Source organism: Macrobrachium nipponense, chromosome 14, assembly GCF_015104395.2.
Source record: "Macrobrachium nipponense isolate FS-2020 chromosome 14, ASM1510439v2, whole genome shotgun sequence".
In the NCBI taxonomy this organism is placed as follows: domain Eukaryota; kingdom Metazoa; phylum Arthropoda; class Malacostraca; order Decapoda; family Palaemonidae; genus Macrobrachium; species Macrobrachium nipponense.
In genome coordinates this window covers 93,456,133-93,468,632 of record NC_087207.1, presented here as the reverse complement: position 1 = coordinate 93,468,632, position 12,500 = coordinate 93,456,133, and positions in this window count along the sequence as shown.

Sequence of the window (12,500 nt, the reverse complement as noted above, 5' to 3'; positions counted from 1 at the left end):
GCGATATACCGCCATTGATTCACCCCAGGGTGAATACGGTATTGTATACTGCTCGATACCAAACCAGTTAGACGGGATGTTGCTTACAGACGGACGATCTCCTCTCGCCATCATCACATGAGTGATCACAGGATTTATCGCCTATAGTAAAAACCAAGAATAAGTTCAAGGTGAAGCTTACCCAAGAAAAAATGTTAGTTTGAACGGGTAGCATTTACCCATGCGTAATCAGCTTTGATCTGTCTTCCGTTATTACAAACGTTGATAAGGCCTCGGTCTTCGAAGGTGATGTAATAAGAAAGTGTACAAATTCAAACAGGATTTTTATTTGAGGGAATATATTCTGGGCGAATGCCGAAAAGCGTGCTAGAGAGACCGATCCGGGACAAGAGGAACACCATCAAAAATCATAATGAATGGTTTTTCGGTGTCACTATTAAAAATCATTGAAGTATTTAACCGAATGTCGTACCACCGGTGAAGCCTCTCTTCTCAGGAATGTGTCCCCGAAACACGTACAAGTCTTGGAAAAAACAATCGGGAACGACAGGTTACATGTAAACATTGCAAAGAGTCTGGTTATGGCTGAATCCCCGATGTATATCGGTTCAGTAACTAGCAGGCGAAGGATATGATGTAATCGGTTTATTACGGCCGTTCTTCGAAAGCAGTAATGGACACCGAGTTCATCCTTTTACCGAACACTGACAGCTTGATCTTTTCCCTGCGTGGGACTGATAACCTCAATCGGGACATGAAGGGAGTGCCTCAAACCCTTACAGGGATCTTGAGTTAATTTCCCCAAAACTCGAATTGTATGCTGAGTCACGTAAGGGGGAACTGGGTTAGTGAAGGTTGAAAGGGGGCTGAACTCAATGAGGGAATTTATCGGCGTTAAAACCTAAAGTTTACTTCGTATCTGACGGAAACTAGTGTAGTAACACCTTGAAAGGTGTACAAAAGAGCCTTCAAAAGACCCTTCCACATGACCAGTATCGAGCTGTAATCCGAAAAGAATGAGATTACTTATATCGTGTGCACCAATTTGCAAGCGTAGGAGGCACGATGTTGTCATACGAGCCAGCGAAGGTATCTCTCTGTACTTTAGAGGACAAAGAGATTATTATGTGACCCTTATAAATCGTGGCGATGGTACATCCAGACATTGTGTGGAAGAGGGTATAGCGGAGGAGGAGGGGAGGGGGAGGGGGAGGGGGAGGAGAGGAGGATCTAGAGGAGGGTAGTGGTGGTCGCCGGTAGTTGCGGCAAATCCTACAAATTTTAAAATACCCCGCTCCTAGCACCTCGAGAAATTCCCAACTCCTCCTATTCCTCGACCCTACATCCATCACGTCATTGCCCACGGGTGGAAAGGATGTTCAAAAAGTCGCAAGAGAGAATAGTAAAATATACAATGTTTAATTCCTCTTCTCTTCGACGTCTGTGACTTCTCTCGACGGGAAATGGTTTCACCTCTCCTCAGTTAAACGGGGGCGTATCACACCTTGACAGGGTGTTCATAGTTTGGATATTTATATATATTTTATCTTATATTGCATTATTTTAATATATTTATTGTAATAATGTATTTTTATTATATAATCCATATACACAGTAGTTTTTTTATATTTTGAATTATTATCATTTAATTTTTTAGTATAGTTTGCATTTTACTTTACGTTCTTATTTTTATATTGTAGGAAAAACTTGTATGTATTCATTATGGAAATTAAACAAAATATTATTGCCGTCAACTTCCATTCACCATAATTATTTATTAGGCTTGTATATAAAAAGGGATGCGCATAAAGTACACAAACTAGTCTAAAAGCGGCAACATCAGGGCCGCGACAGGTCCCTTCCCTGGGCAGTTGTTAGACCCGTTCTTAATCCGCTCGTATTATCATCGCGGGGTTTAGTAACAGTGGCAGTCAAGTCCTATGTCAAAAAATCATTTGAACTACTATGAAACGCATTTCCAATACATTTTTAATTGCGGGGTATCGAACACCCCTCGAACGCATCCCCAATAGGTAAGTACCAAATGTAAAGGATCCAAAGATAATTTTAAATCCCTTTTGATTACACGAAAAGGGCAGACGGAGGGTTAATAACGGGCTATTATTCATACTCGATGATTGCTGCCTTGAGGCCAGTGATAGTAAATTTGTCACCAACGCTCACATCGGGACGTCATTCATCTTTATTTCAGTTATATTCATAACGCAGAATATGTGTCATTCGGGCAAGTTTAGTAGAAGTTAAGCTTGAATGCTCAAATTATATCTAATGAAAAATCGTGGATTTTAGTCAAATGAAAGTTTTAGGTCGGCAGTTATTCGGCCGTTCAAAAGCTTCAGCCTTTTCAGACATATATAAAAAGGCCCTATCACGTAACGCTACGGTATTTGTTAGTAGACTTCGACTCCGTCAACACCTGAAAACTGTTACAGCCCGAAACGAAATTCTGGGTGAAAACGGAATATCAAAAATAGCTTACCAATAGGGATAAAAGAACGGATAAAATGCCTAAAAACTTGTACGGAGATGCACGGGGTTGTGGTAGTTTCAGCGGGGTGGACTCTTTATTAGAGTAGTGAAAATCTGAATAGCCAAATTACTCGTTGGAAATGTAAAGAATTCTTAAGTGGGCAAAGTTTACACACTGACATAAAGTCACTCGAAAAAAAATTCCCCAGAAGAAAAAATCATATCACCCAAACGAGAGTAATAGCGAGCACCGATTTAGCTGGATATGTCCAGATAGCTCGGTTATAATAATGGGTTTAAATCTTTGCTGTCTTTTATTGACGACGTTGTCCAGATATCTACAAATTGTTCCCTTGAAAAAGAAGGATGTGATTAATATGTGTGTCGTCGCGCTTTGAAGAAGGTTATCGAATCTACCGAATTGGGAATTCACGTTTTGAATAGCGATGAGGGTAGTGAATATTATAAACAAAACAAGTCAGGGAATATCTGATAGTAAAAATATAAAATTTATATAGAGTTTTTTCGAGAGAAATAAAATCCTCTATAGCTGAAAGAGTCATAGGACTATTACGGGCGTTATATAGATTCTCACACAAAGAATACCTTAAATACATTAAACCGTCTTGCGCGAATGTTCAGAGTTATAATTCATACCCACCCAGAGGAAGTTTGGGTCGCACCCGCAAGAGAGGTTACGCATTACGGATAGAGATGACATTGAACGTCAATTCCGAGCATGTAAAAAAAGGCTGTTCTCGTTAATCCTCCCCCCATTTCGCTCTGAATTTGAGACGTTGTACGTTATTGCGATGAGCGTCGCAACGCAATTTTTATGAGGGGATATAAATTCAATACTTCTGGAAATTTTTAAAAATCGAAAAAGTGGATTACAAGGCAAAATCGTCGATACTTCTTGAAGATTTAGCGGGTGAAGAAATAAAGGGCGTATTTTATCGTGAAGAAGTAATTGCACAAATCTACCAGAAGAAACGTATGATCACTATTTGGGAAGGAGGAGGAAAGATAATAAAAACTCAATTATACGTTCGCATTGAAAGGTTCTATCCGAGTCAATTCAATTCCGGTTGATGAGTCTCAAATTGTACGGATAGAACCGTAAGCAACCTTTAATACGTAAAATAAAAAACTTTATTTATTTCATCTATGGGTTTACACCCAGTGAAAGAAGTAAAGTTATTCCATCCTAAAACGGTGGTTTGGTGTCTACTCTCTCTGGGAAATTTTAGAATATTTTCTTTGTGGTAATCTAATCAAGATAAGAAGTTTATTAAACACTTAGAAAATGTAGACGAGAAATTCATCTTGTGTCCTTGAAAACAACGTCCATATCTAATGAAGAAAAAATCTACTGAAAAGTCGTAAAGGGGGGACTATTTCTATCGGTTTATTGCCTATTGCTGCGAGTTTTGGTAGGGAGTCTTTTTAATTGAAAATGAAGGAGTTTTACGTTATCCCTGCCATTACATATGAGAGGTTAATGAATAGAATAAGAGGTTTGTGGATGGTGATATTAATAACACCTAGAGGGTACTGGCAAGTTGGATACGGAGCTGTTAGTAGTAGCGGACAACGTCTCCCTTAATATCCAAAAACCACCTATGCCGGCTATATCGACTCACGGGGGACCTCCTCCTCCTCCTCCCCCATAATATAGGAAAAATGTAGGTGCAGTGACTGGGAAGGGGATGAGAGGTGTAAAAGCCCCCCCATTACATCTGTGTGGAAAACAATTAAAGGGGACATATGACTCGCAAAAAGAGCAATCCCGATTTACAGGTATTATTCCATATTTTTAAAGACCCCAAAAGTCTACGTACGGCTTTTGTTAAGCACTTACAAGATTATAACACTGTGAATGGAATGAAGAAGGAGATTTAACTCATCCGCTCGCAGGTTATAAATTTTAGAATATAGCCTCGGAGAATTTCAAGGGAATAAAAAAACCACGTTGATAATATTTCGAATTTCGCTACTTCATTGAAAGGGCGGGGGTTAAGATTGGATGGTAAGGAATATAGCCATTAAAAAGAAATCGAAACGTGGCGGAAATATGGGAATAAAGGGAGGCGGAGGGGAAGAGGAGGAGGAGGAGGGGGTTAGAAGGTGAGGGGCGGGACATTGCGAAAAAAACAAGATGGCGAGTGATGTGGGTGGCTTTTAACATTGTAGGGAACAATGATATCCGAGCCGTTTAGTCACGTGATACTATTTTGATAAAATGAGTCATGTGTGGATACTGAAGGATTGTACATCAAGACGTGAACTCTCGCATGCGATTTATAAAACTCTTCGCACAAGTCTTTTTCCAAACTTGTTAGCTAAATTTAAAAAGCTTTGAGGTGTTAGATGAAACGTCGTCGTCTTCGATACAGGTCGGGAAAGTGCTGGAGCAGATGTTCGTGGTATATACTAAGGCTGTGATGTCAAGGAACAGGTAAGAAATATATAGTAGCCGGAGTATGTTTCGTTGAAGTATTGTTTTTGAAAAAGGAATGGAATATGATCGCGTTTCGTAGTTTGATACAGTTTTTTTTGTTCTAAGTATGTATTTGTATGGATATTAATTCATTTTCCCCTGTATTAGGTTGGTTATAAATATAAAATAACAATTCCGTCTTAATTGATTTTCAACCTCTTCAAACTCTGTATAATAAATAACAAAATTGAAAGTGTACCTTTGCCTTGTGTTCGCCACCTAGATTATACTCAATTCTATGAAAATAAATTCACGTTGGGCGTGAAGTCAGCTGCGGCAAATATGGCGATTAAGGTCTCGTTTTTCATATTAGTGCGTGTGTGTGCGGTGATTCATCATCAGATAACATAACTGACTCGTAGGGTATTGGGGGAGATTCACATGGGATGAAGTCAGTTCGCCAAATATCCTTTTATCATGATACTCTGAATATCTAAGCAGCTGTGTATATATATATAAAAAACAAAATGTAACGGCTGAGAGAGAGAGGGAGAGGAGGGAAGGAGGGAGGGAGGGAGGGAGGGGAGGGAGGGAGAGAGGTATATCGCAATGTGCATATATAAATTTAGAGATTTATAGGAGGAGGATGAGGTAAAACGTCACGGTGGGTACTTTGAAAACATAAAGGGGGACATGAGTCGCAAAAAAAACAGTGACTGGAGTCTGTTTGGGTCAGCGGTGGGGTCAAGTTTTATTCCCGAGAGTTACCGTGAAATCAAGGGTAGAAAAGTGGAGTCAATTTGGGTGGGGGTTTGAAATGTTGGTTATTTTATTCCCTGAGAGTTATGTGACGTCACAGGGGGTAGTGAAAGGTGGAGTCAATCTGGGGTAAGGGGTTGTGAAGAAGAATTGTTTATCCCAGAGAGTTATGTGCGTCACGAGGGGTTAGAATAGTGGAGTCAATTTGGGGTGAGGGCGTTGAAATGTGGTTTTTATTCCCGGAGAGTTACGTGAGTCACAGGGGGTAGAAAGGTGGAGTCAATTTGGGTCAGGGGTGAAAGAAACTGGTTTATTCCCAGAGAGTTACGTGACGTCACCAGTGGTAGAATAGTGGAGTCAATTTGGGGTGAGGGGTTGAACGTTGCGTTTTTATTACCGGAAGAGTTACGTGACGTTCACAGGGGGTATGAAAGGTGGAGTCAATTTGGGTCAGGGGTTGAAAGAATGGTTTATTCCCAGAGAGTTACGTGATGCAGTGACGTCACAGGGTAGACATTAGTGGAGTCAATTTGGGGTGAGGGTTGATGAAAGTTGTTTTTATCCAAGGAGAGTTACGTGACTTCCCACAGCGGGGTAGGAAAGGTGGAGTCAATTTGGTGTGAGGCATGAAATGTCGGTTTTTATTCCCGGAGAGTTACGTGACGTCACAGGGGGTATGTAAGGGGTTGAAAGAATGGTTTTATCCCTTAGAGTTACGTGACGGCACAGGGGGTAAGGAAAGGTGGAGTCGATTTGGGGTTAGGGGAGGCCCACGCCCCCCTATATGGAGCTAGTACGTACATGAGCTTGTTAGACAAAATGGAGCCAATTATGATTGGGTCAGGGGTGTCCACGCCCCCAGAATAGTGGAGGGTTGAAAGGGATTGTTTTATTCCCTTATAGTTATGTGACGTCACAGGGGTAGAAAAGTGGAGTCGAATTTGGGGTTGGGGAGGGCCACGCCCCCTATATGAGCTCAGTACGTACATGGCCTGTGCTAAGACAAAGGGAGTCAATTTGGGGTCACCAGGGGTGCCACGCCCCAGAATAGTGGAGGGGTTGTAAGGATGGTTTTATTCACCTAGTTATGTGACGTCACAGGGGTAGAAAAGTGGAGTCGATTTGGGGTTAGGGGGAGGCCACGCCCCCCCTAATGAGCTTCAGTACGTACATGAGCTTGTAAGACAAAATGGAGTCAATTTGGGGTCAGGGGTGGCCACGCCCCCCAGAATAGTGGAGGGTTGAAAGGATGGTTTAATTCCCTTATAGTTATGTGACGTCACAGGGGTAGAAAAGTGGAGTCGATTTGGGGTTAGGGGGAGGCCACGCCCCCCTAATATGAGCTCATGTACGTACATGAGCTTGTAAGACAAATGGAGTCAATTATGAGCTCATGTACGTACATGAACTTATCATACATATGGAGTCAATTATGAGCTCATGTACGTACATGAGCTTATAATACAAATGGACGGTCAATTTGGGGTCAGGGGTGGCCACGCCCCCCAGAATAGTGGAGTCTATATGGGGTCAGGGTGGCCACACCCCCCAGACAAGTGGAGTCTATATGGGGTCAGGGTGGCCACACCCCTTTTGGGGGTTTTTGGGGGTTGCCCCGCCCGCTTTTTAGGCCTCACGTACGTACATGAGCCAATCAGGAGGGGGGGGGGTGGGGGGGTAGCCACGCCCTTGGGGGGGGTGGGGGCGGGGGCGGGGCTAGAAAAGTGGAGTCTATATGGGGTCTTTTCCTCTACTGAGAGAGATTCAGAATCAATCACCAGGAAAGAGATCAAGGCGTGAAGGAGATTTACTACACGTGAAGACAAGACAGAAAGAGAGAGAGAGAGAGAGAGAGAGAGAGAGTTATTTCCATGCAGGTCGTCTCCAAAAAATCTCTTCCTCCTCTCCCGAAAGAATATTATGATTCCGTCCGCACCACTAAAAAAACTAAAACACACACACACACACACACACACACACAGAGTAAAAGGCACAGAAATCCTTGAAGAACTCTTACACAGCGTCGCGTTCAGGTACCCGAGGAAATAAAACAGTTCCTGGGAGAACAAGAGAAGCGTCGAGGCGAAATAAGAATCAACACTCGCCCTTACTTGCACGAAGGGAAAAAGAAGAAAATCAGGAAGCGAATACAGGAGGCATTATTTTCCCTTTTATCCTGAGAGGAATGGAAACCACTCAGAAAATTATTCAAGTTAGAGAATTTCGAGAAATAATATGAAAACGTAAGTACCTACCCTAATCAAAATAAATCAAATAAAACAAAGAGGCCTACCTTCATTCCTGTGTGGTCCTTACAGAAAATTTATATATAAATATGGCTCAAAAGAATATCTATATATTGGGTTTTAGAATGGAAGTATTCAGTTTTTCAATTGTTACCTTCGGGGTTTGTATCCAAATCTTTTTTATACCTACCTTTCTATTATAATGCAAGGCTGTTGTCATTAAGAATTAAAATCTGAATTTTGCCATCTAGCAATGGCCCCATACCATTAAAACAAATCAGCAAAAACAAATGACACTCCTTAAAGAATCGGTAAAAAACGTTGAGAATTCATTGAAACAAAAACGAAATTCCTTCATCACATCAAACGAAAATGGAAGCTTCAGAAATTCCCGAAATGACCAGATATCCAAGTATAAGAAACCCGAACAATTTTCGTAATCAACAAAACGTAAAATTCACAAAACCAAATCAATCAAGAACAGTTAAGTCAGCTGAGGCCACAGAGAACAGGCAGCCGCTTCGCAAGGAACCACAGGACCTCAAACGGATTCGGGCGAGTTCCCTTTGGGTGAACTCCATCCAGACTTGAGGTCACAAGTTGAACGAAGGGTGACTGGCACTTCCGGAACTCTGGTGCCCGACTCGACCGTTAAACCCACACGTCAAAGTGCCTGGTGCTGTTTCCATTCAAGTTGAGTCAAGTGATCCAGAGTACAACACTTGGCAAAACCTGAAAAGTAGCTGGTCTAATGGCTCCACGTTCGAATCTCGGCTCTGTCAACGCGGAATCAGAGGAATTTATTTCTGGTGATAAAACTTCATTTCTCAATATAATGTGGGTCGGATCCCACAATAAACTGTAGGTCCTGTTGCTATGTAACTAATTGGTTCCTAATTCACGTAAAAATATCTAATCTTTCGGGCCAGCCCTAGGAGAGCTGTTAATCAGCTCAGTGGCCTGGTAAAACTAAAATATACTTAACATTATGGTTAAAGAAAAGGGATTCCGAGCTGCTTATCTTTATCTTTCTTTCCTTTTTTTTTAACATACAGGAGCCTTTAAGGTGATCAGAATTGGGATTTATAAATGGCCTCTAAAAATGACAGACAGACAGGCAGAAAGTCGGCAGGGTACGAAAGAGAATTGCTGCGGTGTCAGACACTGGAGATTATTACGGAATAAAGACATAGCGAGAATATACATTCAGAGAGAGAGAGAGAGAGAGATGAAGAGAGAGAGAGAGAGAGAGAGAGAGAGAGTATTATTTAAAACCCGACATTTTTCATCATGTGACAAGCCGAGCCAAGCCGAGCATAAAGAAGCTTTGCCCATGTCTAAATTAAATATGAATACACTCTTCTAGGAATGCTTAACGCAAGAAAAGAATAAATAAATATAAAAAAGAAAAACCGAGGAAAATCTAGACAGCGAAATGAGGTCAGCAGCAGAAAGGATATTTTTGTCGACGCACGATAAAAAAAAAATAAATTAAATTTAATAACACCACCGTCCATGTTGTTATTACCTATTCAGCTGAGTAAGTATGACATATTGTCGATTGAGTCTGTCCGAATGAGTAGTCATAACGAAATGTCCGTCCTTGGTGTATGACTTCAAATGTGAAATGTTCTGACGTGGGTGTGAGTGTAATAGAAACAAGAGTTCTACTAACTTTGGCGAACGTACTGTTTTTGATTTCACACGAAAGTCATGTACTACACACACACACACACACACACCACACACACACACACACACACACACACACACATATATACATATATATATATATAATATACTATACTATATATATATATATATATATATATATATATATATATATATATGATAATGAAGAATCCCATCTTCTTCATGAATGTATCAGAAAAGTCAACTTCGAAAATCACGTTTTGTTGTTAGCGATGTTTCACATTTTTTCACATTTTTCTTCTGTCTTTTCGTAGTGATAAAGGATATATGTTGAGGAATTGTGTTCAGGGATTTTCATGCAAGCCTTTTCATTAACTGCGTATTATAATCTTCTAGCAAACAGCTATCTTTTAAAGAAGTTATTCTATTTATTAGATCCATCAAGGAAAAGAGAGATTTTGTTTCTCTCCTTTGCTGCAAACCATCTTTTAAATCTTTTCAATACAAAAGAGGCGAAATGAACTGAATACTTTACTGTAACTCATTTGATCTGTAAATAGGATTCATAATAAAACATGATTATTGCCTCTCAATAAAATCTTAATTTTTTCATCATTTAAACACAAAATTATGAAGCAAATTTCCTTTGCATAATTCATCGTCATTTTAATCAAATTTCTTCGTAACAAAAATACGGTTATTTTCCCAATATTTGATTTCGGTTTATGGAGTCAAATATCAAAGGGAGGAAAGTGGACTTTAATCTAATTCTACTTGACAGAAGGAAAAATAATGGTTCACTTTAAAGTAATTAATAAACGATTGATTAGAACTAATTTCCCAACCACAATTAGAGTGTAGTTTCAATACCTGTGACGAAAAAGGAAGTTTTGTTAAGCGTCGTTTCGTTATTTATTATCAGTAATGAACGGAGTTGCAATTAAAATTATATTAAATCCCTGAATTTCAATCAGCTGGTAATTCTAGAACAACAGCAAAAGGCGGTACAGGTGATGGTCCGGAACCGCCAATGGCGTCAGCATTGATCCAAAACCCATCAACAGCTGCTGCTTCTTCTGCTGCACCTTAACCAAGATGTGACAGCGTTTGTATATGAATGAAAGGAATGGGTATGGTATGGTTATGGTTATGGTTATAGCTATGGGTATGATAAGGATATGGGTATCAGATACTGGTATAAATAAGGGTATAGGTATGGGTATGGTACATATATGGGTATGGGTATGGTGGGCTACAGATATGGATATTGTACAGATATAGGAATTATGGGTATCTGTATGAGTATGGTATGGGTATGTATACATGGTATGGTAAAGATATGGGTAAGGGTATTTGTATGGGTATGGGTATGGATTTGGTACAGAATGGGTATTGGTATGGGCATGGGTATGGGTATTGGTATGAGTATATTCCAGGTATGGGTATGAGTATGGGTATGGTACAAATATGGGTATGGGTAGCAAGGGTTATGTAAAGGATATGGGTATTGGTCTGATATGGGTATGATTATGGGTATGGGTATGGAAAGGTTATGGGTATGGGTATGGGTATGAATATGGATATGGGTATGGGGGAGGAATGGATATGGGTACAGGTATGGCTATATATATGGAGGTATGGATAGGTATGATATGGATATGGGTATTGGTATCAATGTTAGTTAGGTATGGATATGTACAGATATGGATATGAGTATGTGTATGATACGTATACGGGTATGAGTATAGGTATGGAATTTCTATGGGTATGGGTATGGTTATGGATATGAATATGATCTGGGTATAGGTATGGAATGGTTATGGGTATTGGTATGGATATAGATATGGTATGGTACCGCTGTGGGTATAAGTATGGGTATGGTTATAGTACAGATATGGGTATTGGTATGGATATAGGTATGGTACGGTACCGGTATGGGTATAAATATGGGTATGGTTATGGTACAGATATGAGTATGGATTTGAGTATGGTACACGTATGGGGGTATGATACAGATATGGATATGGGTACGGGAATGGAATAGGTATGGGTATGGTATAAGTATGGGTATGGGTATTACAGGTATGGGTTTTGTACAGTTATGAGGTTATGATATGAATATGGATATAGGTATGGGTTATGGGTATGGGTATGTAGCACTGATGAGGGATGTCTTATGAGTATGGCTGGTTGAGTCTTTGCCTAGAGGAAGTAAGTTAAGTGAGCTACCTAGACTTGAGGAAATGCTGTGCCTTCAGACCACCAATACTGCTGCCTCGGTTTCTGGCTCATAGCAACATATTCTTATTTTCTATGTGTTCTGTCCTGTGGTACTCTCAGCATCTTTTGGTGTCCTATAATCTGTGATTACAACTCTATTAGGTCTTCGAGAAGCTCCCAAGCACAGGTCTGGCAGCATCTGTAATTTTGTTTGTTAAGCATCTCCTTTTGTGAGACCTTCATGTGTTTAATTGAGACCACAGTAATGGGCCAGTAACTCTCGGACGGCGACATGACATGACGATTATTATCCTCATTTTGGACGGTACTGACCATTAAGAAATCTTACACCCTGCTGACTTACCCAAGGGGTTGAAGGACGAGTCTGACCCCGAGCTGAACGACGGCAAATATTACCCATAGACTATCAGGTACTTGATGCAGATTTATTTAAAGAACAATGATTACTTGATTAAAAACCCCCAAAAAGGCTAGGATTTAGAAGGAAAGAAATGGTAAGACAAGGATTAAACTTTTAATATTAAAACCCCAAAAGGCTAGGATATGAATGGAGAAATGTAAGACACGGATACAGTCACGGCTCGCGTTTGAAGTAATATCTTACCAATTAGTGGGTGCATTATGTCTAGGTCCGTCCGTCCAGTCTGTCATTCAATCACGGCCAAACTCCT